This window comes from Pteropus medius, unplaced genomic scaffold (genome assembly GCF_902729225.1).
Source record: "Pteropus medius unplaced genomic scaffold, Ma_sr-lr_union100, whole genome shotgun sequence".
NCBI classification, from domain to species: domain Eukaryota; kingdom Metazoa; phylum Chordata; class Mammalia; order Chiroptera; family Pteropodidae; genus Pteropus; species Pteropus medius.
Genome location: NW_024349797.1, coordinates 4,476,229 through 4,484,303, shown reverse-complemented (window position 1 = coordinate 4,484,303; position 8,075 = coordinate 4,476,229).

Here is an 8,075-nt window from a genome sequence, read left to right as displayed (position 1 = left end):
GGTGCCAAGGCCCTCCTGGGGGCTGCTGCCAGCTTCTTGCCACCTTTCTGCTGTTTCACTAAGAAGCACACCTGTCCATTCACCTCTGTCTCAAACTTTGTGCACTCTGCCCTCATAAAGACAAATCCCAGGGGAGGCCTCTAGTTACCCTTCCATCCCAGAAAGCCCTGGGGAGAGTGGGCTTTGGTGGGAATTGGACATGCATGAATTTGACCCCAGCTCTGTCTGGGAGAGGTAGCTACTTCCTGGGATCAGGGAGAATGGTACAGCTCTATTCTTGGGAGCCTTGTCGAAAGGATGCCCACCCGTCTGCAACTTTGTGACTTAGGAGCCACTTTCATTTCATCTTCAACATTCCATGACCTCATGCAGCCATTGTGATCCATGTGAGTGGACCTGGCAACAGCAAGCCTGCCACCCTCTTGGTGGCTCTGGCAGTCATCTTTTCTCATATGTACACTGGGGCCAAGCCCAGGCTTGGCTGTGAGTGTGCAGGTGCTGTGGGGGGGCCTCTCAGTGGTGTTGTATTTCTCTCTGAGTCAGGACCAAACCAAAGCCCCTTAATCAGGTGACTGTGAAGAGCCACCACCATGTTCTTCTCTCAGGGTGGTTGTGCTTCGGGTATGAAATATTTCAGTAATGGGTGAAGTCTGTTTTCTTCTACCCAGTTCTTCCTTTTTTCTTTCCCCCTTGGGAGAGTATCCTCATCCTTGGAGCAGAAGATCAGAAGCAAAGCACGACAAATATATGTTCTATCACTACAGTTTGTTGCAGCCAAACCATTGTCCCATCCTAACTACTGGGCCACTTAACTTGAAACCACTCAGCTGTCATTTCCAAGCTTGGCTGTTTTCATATGACTTGGAGTTGAAGTTTACTTGCAGTTTACCATCAAGAGAATCTGGAGGCGTGTGTGTTCCTTCTTGATAAGCTTTCAGCACATCAACGGCCAGGTCAGTGACTGGAGGTCATGGGGACATCAAAGTCCCTCTTTGCCACTCAGAACCATGATGAAGATCTAGGAATTTGTGTAGGGAAAACATAGAACCTTGGATCAAAAGAAATATGTCAATCTGAGATGTTACTCATTCCTTCAGGCATTGATTCTGAAAAATATTTATGGAGCACACTATGTACAAGGCACTAAGATTGTGGGAGAGGATGCAGACATGATTAAGACATGGACCTTTCGGGGCATGTTATAGATACCAGATAGAAATTGACAGGGCCGCCCCTAGAGTGTGAGGGCCCTGGGAAAACATTTTTGGCAGAGCTTCTGTTCAGATAAACAAGTTGAGTTACCCTAAATCAGCATAATAACACCACTCTAGTGGTCCAGTCTCATGTGGCTCTTTGAAAGAAATATTAAACAGGCTGAGGAGTGATCAACTCCTGGAATAACTGAGTAGGCACAAGTCCTGGATCATCTGGCCAGCCCCACACTGGTGCAGAGGATAAGAAAGTGTCCTTAAAGGAGAGAAATGGGGCCTGGAGAGCATGTAGGTGTTGGTCTAAATGCTGAGTGCTTCACCTGGACAGGACCATGTGGTCTCAGGTACAAAAGGTGAATTAGAAAATTTGGAGGAAGACACTACAAGTAGCCACTGGACAAGGTGCCACTTGCCTGGGTCTAAGGACAGTACTGGAAATTAATAAGGATGAGGTTTCTTCATGCTGGGGAGCATTCATGGGCTCTTGACAAGTGGAGTCTGGAGAAAAGGCAGGATAAAGGCAGGCAGCAGAGCCCAGTCTGTGGTTTAGCTTCTTACTCTTAATAGTGTCTTTCACAGAGTACTTTTAATTTTGATGAAGTCAAATTTTATCAAAATTATAATAGATATATATTTTTAAATGAGAATAGCCTTCATGGTGCTGGAATGTGGGCCTAAGGCTCTTAGGGGTGGGAGGTGAATTTACTCTATAGTTAATCCACAGAGCAGTGGCAAAAGAAAGTCCCAGGGAAGCGGGGAGCTGTGACTTGAAATGGTCAAGCAATATGTCACCTGGGGCAAGGTACGGCCAAAGACTAAGAGGATAATAATTTCCTTCTTGATTGCCAATATTCTTGCTACAACACTTCCACTAGGGCAGAGGGACCCTTCGCTATCCTATAAGTTACCATTTATACAGCACTTGTACATACAGGCACTGTTCTTCTGACTTTACATGTATAAACACATTAAAATTGTGTAACAACTATTATTACTCTATTTAACAGAAGAGGAAACTGAGCACAGAGAAGTTAAGTAATTGGCCCAAGGTCACACAGCTAGAAAGTGGCAGAGTTAGGATATAAGTAAAGCTCATGTTACCTCTCTACATTGACTCCCTTGCTGTTCATTGAACATGGCAAGGTTGTTCCCACATAGGGTGACTGTTGCCCATGGCTCAGAAGAGTCTGGGCTCATGTGATGTATTTCAGGAGTTGGCAGACTACAGTGTGAGGAACAAATTTGGTCCATTGCTTGTTTTTATAAATAAAGTTTTATTGAAACACAGTCATAATCTCTCATTTAGGTATTTCTATGGCTGCTTTTATGCTACAATGGCAAAATCAAGCAATTGCTACAGAGACTTATGGCCTGCAAAGCCAAAACTATTTCTTATTTGGTCTTTTCTGAAAAAGTTTGCCTTTGTGTTTGATGGCATTAGCATAAGGTAGATGGTTACTGAAGGTCTGAGTTCTCCAAGGGAAAAATGGACAGAAGAATCAAAGAAAGTTGGCATCGAGAGAAAAATCAAAGAAAGAGAGTTGGCATGAACTCTATTAGGCAGGATGAGGAAGCACAACAAAGAAACAGAAGAATTATTATTAGATGTAATAATATCCAATTCTATGCAAAGGCTTTTATTTTTTTAATGATAGTTGTAAATTGAGTCAGATTTCAAATATAGGGGGTGGTCTTTGAAAGAAAGGTACTTGCAGAATTATTTTGTAAAACAAAAATTCTTTGGAAAATGCAAAGAAATTCCCCATTATGTGTCCACTTTTGCAAGTTTGGATTTTATTATGTTTAGTTTCCTTATGAAAGTGAAGCTCTTTAGAAAGAAGGATTTTTCATTCATTCATTCATGCATTCATTCATTCAATGTACTGAATGACCTGGTGCTGGGCTAGGCAATAAGGATAGAATGGTGGACCTCATGAAGTAGACAAGTTTATTGAGGGGTTCTGATGAGTAAACTAACAGTGACAGTGTTGAGCCCAGAGTTAGCAATGGTAATTCAGAAACAAATAGAAGGAGGCTTCTGGGCAGTGGTATGTCTGTGCGTTGGTGGGTTTTGGAGATCTTGGAAGGCTTCCTTGAGGAAGGAATACCTAGGTTGAGACATGAAGGTCCATCAGGCAGCAGCCAGGTACAGGTAGAGGGATGGGGTAAACCCAGTGGGGGAGGAAAGGTACTTGAGGCTGAGAAAAAAGCATGAACAAAATTCCTATGGCATGTTGGGGGAGACTCAGGTAGTTTAGTGACACTGGAGAGTGATTCCCATTGGAAGGAAAGCAGTGGTGGGAAAGAAGAGCTGAGAGATGAGATGAGAGGTGAGCAGAGGCCAATAATGAAGGGTCTTTAAGGCTTTGCTAAGGAGTTTTGCCTGTATTCGAGGATAGTGGGAGTTTGCAGGGAGATTTTAAGGAGTGTGACCTGACATGATTTGTAGAGTAGAAAGATAGCTCCAGCTGCAGGGTGGAGAGTGGATTGAGGATAGGAAGAGGATCGACACCAGCTAGGAGTGACGGCAGGGATGAAGTAGACTGAATAAATAATGCAAAGAAAGGCAAACCACTTGGACTTGGGAATAGATCAGATATAAAAGTAAAAGGGGAGAAGAGAAAAGCAGGAGGCCAGTATAACTTGCTAGATGACTGTGCTATTCATATAGAAGAGAACAGAGGAGCTGGGGCAGTAGTTTTTTCAATGATGGTGGGGGAAGGTGATGAGTGCAACTTTGGATGAGTTGAATCTTTGAGGTGCCCTTTGGACATCCACTGGAGAGGTCCTTAGACAAAAGGGTTTATGTGTTAGTGGCCCAGGAAAAGGTTAAAAATGTAGATGAGTGAGTTGTCAGTATAAGGACTTTACTCGAAATCATTGGAGTGCTGAAAGTTTCCCAAGGAAGGATGTTCAAGTAAGGGGAGGAGAGAGGACAAGGATGAAATCCTTGGAATACCATCATCAAAAGGCGGTGTTCTGAAATGAAACCTACTAGGACAACATGTCCATGGAATTAGAAGGAAAACAAGAATGTCACAGAAACGGAGGGAAGAGAATCTTACGAGAAGGGAGGAGTCATGCAAAATTAAAGAATAGTCAAGAAGTAATAAAGCCTGGAGAGTGTCCATTTAATTTAACAACCAAGAAAGCATTGGGAGCTTGGGTTGTGGAGTTTTGGTGGAGTGATGAGAGTAGCAGCTATATTTCAGTGAAATGAAGATGAATGGGAGGTGAGGAAGTTTAAGCAGTAGGAACAGACAACTCTTTTCAAGAAGCTTGGCTGTGAAGGAGAGGTAGAAGATGGAGGGATGGCTGGAGGGGGATGTGGGCTAAGAGAGGGTTTCGTAATACAGGAGCAATTTGAGCATGTTTAAATGCTAATGGAAAGGAGTCAGGGAAGAAGAGAAGAGGGGTGATCAGAAAAAGCACAATCTGAGGAGGCAGGAGGAAGAAGACTCCAAGTCTCGTGAAGAGGTCTGCCACAGCGTTGGGAGGAAAGGAGAAAGAAGTGGTTATGCGTGCTGGTCAGTGTGTTGGTATGGTAACAGGGAGTAGAGAATTTTCACTTGGCGGTTCTATTTTTTCTCTAAAGTTGGCAGGGAGATGATCTCCAGAGAGCAGGAAAGAAGGCAATAGGATAGCAAATTTGAGAGGAATGGTTATTGTAGAAATGGGAGAGAAAGCTAATTAAGAACACAGGATTGCTGGGGAGGGCTGAGGGCTGAAGTGAGGTTGGAGACCAGCACACTAATAGCTCCAACCCATGTGGTTGGTAATTTTATGCTCAACAGCCTGGATGTAAGAGCCACAAAGGAGAATGGTTTCACTGAATTTAGGCAGGTGTAATCAAAGAATAGTGGGCAAGAGAGTTGATATTAAGGAATGAGTGATTTAAAAGATGGCTCATAGGGATTCCATGTTGGGTAGAGAAAGAAATGATGACTGGGGAAGCTTGAGGGTAGATGGAGAACTCAAGGGTCTGGTGGAGTTAAAGAATAAATAGTGTAGGAGTGAAAGTAGGAGAGGCAGCCACAGGGTGATCCATTAGAGTGAGTGTGTGAATTTATGGTTTCAGAGGTAGAGCAGTACCCAATAATGACACATCAAGGGTGTCTGAAGTACAGTGGGAATGGGGTCAGTGAGGAGGTAGTGACAATGAGCTTCTAAGGTCTGGGCTGGCTCATCCACATTGGTGAAGGGAAGATTTGAGGTAGGGAATATTGTGAGTCCAGGACTAGGGACTTCAATGTGTGAGGAGGAGTGGGCCTCAGGTTGAGAAAAGACAAGGATGAGTTTGGGGTAAACATTGGTGAGTGCTTGCTAATCACTAATGAATACATGAATGCATGAATCAGTGAAAAAGTGAGTGAATGAATACACTAACTCAGATCAGTCTGGCACATTCTGGAAAAATCTAGCCATAAATCCTGAGATCCCAGAAGTTACTAGGCTCAGAGAGGCTCAGAGAGGGCAAGTTACTAGGAGTGCACAGGTTTCAGGTTATCATAAGAGTTAAATGTGGACAATTTTTTTCAACCTATCCTATCCGAGAGGCTGTCTGAGACCTCTAGACCTGCACAGATTGTAGCTACTGAGCACTTGAAATGCAGCTTGTTTGAATTGAGATGTGCTGTCCATGTAAAACACATGCTGGATCTCAAAGACTTGGTACAAAAAAATTTTTAAAGAACTCAAAATATTTCATTTTTAAATATTGATGACATGTTGGAATGCTAATTTTTTAAAATATATGGGGTTAAATTAAACATATTATTAAAATTAATATAATTAATGTCATCAGCTTCTTTTAAAAAAGTTTTTATGTGAGGCTACCAGAAAATTTTAAATTACATATGTGGTTCACATTATAGTTCTCTTGGGCAGCATTGCTCTAGGCCTTGGTCTGCAACCATGAAGGAAGCATTATGCCGCCTTGTAGTCAACCAATGAATAGAGGCAGCCTCAGTGTTAAACTTCCATATGTACCTGTTGGCATAAGTAAAATTTGAACCCTCAAGGGCTTAAATTTCCTACATACAGAAAATTTGCCTCTAAAAAAAAAACCATTTTAAATCCCTCAAAGTATTGCAAAACCTCCCACTTGCCCCATTAGATTGGTCTGCACCATTGAAATCACTCAGTGGTTGAAACAGATGTTTATCATTGCCTCCACTGTTATCACAGTTGGGGTGAATTGAGGGGCTCATCCAGGCTCTTGGAAAATTTCTGACATAATGAGGCTGCAGATGATGCAGATTATACTTGTAATTTTCCTTTGACTGGGGAAGGCTGAGGCTGCACTCCAGGCCAAGACTTCTTAGCATCGGCAGTTATGGCTTGCTTACCAATACTACATTACAATTCGGAAGACCCTTATTTCTGCCAGGGATTGTGAAAGATGACTTTATGTTAGTAGCCAGAACTGTTTTTGGCCTAAAATTTAAAAATATAATTGTAAACACTTAGAGCTTAACTTGGGTTGGCACAGTGAGGAAACTGAGGCTCCAAGAAGTTAGGTAACCTGAGAAATTCCACAGGTAGGCAGTCACAAAGCCAGGATCTGAAGTCAGGTGGTCTAACTCCAAAGCTTGTGATTCTCACATTATCCTACACTTTCTAACAGAGCTGATTATGGATCCAGAAACAGAAAGAGAGCAGCCTCGCTTAACTGGCCTCAAGAAAAGCCTCTGAAAGGACATGGCATCAGTTGGTTTAATGCATTTTGCCCATATATGCATTGAATAGCCCAGTTGAGGCTAGGTCCTTAGGAGAGGTTCCCAAACCATTTATTAGAATAACTTGGTCAGTGTTTAAGGGCCCCACCCCAGATTCGCTGAATCAAAACCTGGGGAGTAGGGAATAGGAATTTTTATTTTTTAAGACATTTTCTGGGTGGATAAGGAAACTCTAATTTCACAAAATAATAAAAGGTCTCTAGTTAAGTACTTTGATTTAGGATCTGATTTGGAATATGGACTTCTGGGTAACTATTGGGACAAAATGGAAGAAAAATACATGGAAGGTTTGCTTCAGCCACATCAAAGGAGTGGACTTGACTTTGGGGGCTCCTTAGGTAACATTTGTGCACTAGCTTCCAAAAGGTTTCTCAAATTTCAGATTAACCCCTGGGGTCTCTGCTTTATCTCAGGCCAAGGCATGAGTGTGGTTACCTAAAGGCAGACACTTCTCTAGAGCTAAGGAAAAACAGTGGAAAAACCACAGTACTGACTCTCCTTCCTTTTAGCCTTTCAGTGTTATGATGTACCCAGCTGGTCCAGGATCTGGTGACTCCCCAGAAGGCTTCCCTGAACAACCGAGGCTCCAGCCACAAATTGGAAATTGCACAGCTCAGACACTGGGTACTGAAATTGGTAGTATTATACAGTCCTTCCTTCTTCAGAGTGTGGTTGGAGCAGAAGATTTGGGTGGGGATAGGGAAGAGAGACTCAAAGAGGTCTTTGGGTAGCATAGAGTTAATAGAAGACCTGGCCTTCGTTCAGTGACATATGCTTTGTTCAATCCCTCAACAAAGATTTATGTGCCTGATACTGTTGTAGGCACTAGAGATACCTCAATGAAAACCAACCAACCAACCAACCAACCAGACTTGGTCTCTGCCTTTGTGGAAGTTCTCCACCCCACCCATCCTTTCTCGACTCCCTTACCAAGTGGACATTTTTTTTCTTTTTTTTTTTCCAGATTAGGTAAAAAGAGGGCCCCTTTGGAACAGGATGAGGAAGAACAAAATTTGTGACCTAGTATCTGAGCTGGGGAAGACAGTAGAGTCAAGAAAAAAAGAAAAATGGGGAAGAATTTACTCTCTCTTATGGACTGGGAAGGGTGAGATTATAGAAGTCAGGG